Here is a 1,304-nt window from a genome sequence, read left to right as displayed (position 1 = left end):
ACTGAGAGCACAACGACTGAGAGATGGAAGAGGAAACTGTAGTGTTTGCATACAACAGACTACTGAGTGGCCACAAGAAGGAATGAAGTTGTGAGGCATGCCACTAGGTGAATGAATCTTAAGGACAGTGTGTTGGATGAAATGTTAGAAACAAAAAGACGAATATTATCATCCCTCACTCATATGAACTATGATATACAAACTCAGAGAATTTAAGTTGAGAGCATGGGTTATTGGGTTGGGGCCTATTATAAATGTTCCTAGATTGTAGGTTCTTACAGTTGTCACATGTATTTCGGAGTTTTAACTGATATTTCTAAATTCTGAGATAGTGAGCTATTTGTGTATAACCTGGCTATTTCTTGAAACTTCTGCTATATATACTATATATAGTATAGTATATATATGCGATATGCACCTGAGGATCAGAATTAGATCACTGAAGCTATGAAAGTAAGCTATGCTTACTTCATTCGGCAACTGTGAAAAGAGCTGAAAAAGTGGGTGCACCGCAGCCTCCTTTCTTTTCCAGTCCCAGGTGCTCCTGGAGCTGCGGCCGAGGGTGCAGACATGGCCAAGTCCAAGAACCACACTGTACACAGCCAGTCCCGGAAACGGCAGAGAAATGGCATCAAGAAGCCCAGATCACAAAGATACGACTCTTGTAAGGAGGTGGAGCCCACGTTCTTGAGAAACAGGCGCTTTGCCAAGAAGCATAACAAGAAGCGCCTGAAGACGATGCAGGCCAGCAATGCCAAGGCCACCAAGGCCCTTGTAAAGCCCAAGGAGGTCAAGTCCAAGGTCCCAAAGAATGGCAGCCACAAGCTCAGTCGACTTGCCTGCATTGCCCACCCCAAGCTTGGAGATCATGCTCATGCGTGCATCGCCGGGGGTTCAGACTTGCTGACCAAGTCCAAGGATCAAATCAAGGCTCAGGCTCCAACTCTGGCTCAGATTACTGCTCCCAGTCAGGCTGCCAAAGGTGCCCAGGACCCCACGAAGGCTCCTGAATAGAGCCTCCATCTATCAATGGAATGGAAGGACAGCTGTGACCCGAGCTGCCATCTGCATGGGTCTGGGTCCTCCGGTGCTATTTGTACAATCTCTATACTGATGCAAGGGTTGCAACCTAAAAAAAAAAAAAAAAGCTGAAAAAGTGATCAGGCTTCGAGTAGAGATACGAATGACATTGATGTGGATAGACTAAAGTGGAGTAATATGCTGGGTAAAGGATGAAATGACCCATATTTTCAAACTTCAACCTCGGTGTGAGACCAAAGGTAGAGATGTTTATTTGGTGCAAA

The 1,304-nt window shown here is 45.5% G+C and overlaps 1 pseudogene; it reads left to right on the top strand.

Annotated features, from left to right (window-relative positions):
* Window positions 1–570: 570 nt before the first annotated feature.
* Window positions 571–1,014, top strand: LOC143676225 (large ribosomal subunit protein eL29 pseudogene; annotated as a pseudogene).
* The last annotated feature ends 290 nt before the right edge of the window (window positions 1,015–1,304 follow it).

The sequence above is a fragment of the Tamandua tetradactyla genome, chromosome 3 (assembly GCF_023851605.1).
Source record: "Tamandua tetradactyla isolate mTamTet1 chromosome 3, mTamTet1.pri, whole genome shotgun sequence".
Lineage (NCBI taxonomy): Eukaryota > Metazoa > Chordata > Mammalia > Pilosa > Myrmecophagidae > Tamandua > Tamandua tetradactyla.
This window is presented reverse-complemented; position numbering and strand designations above follow the sequence as displayed.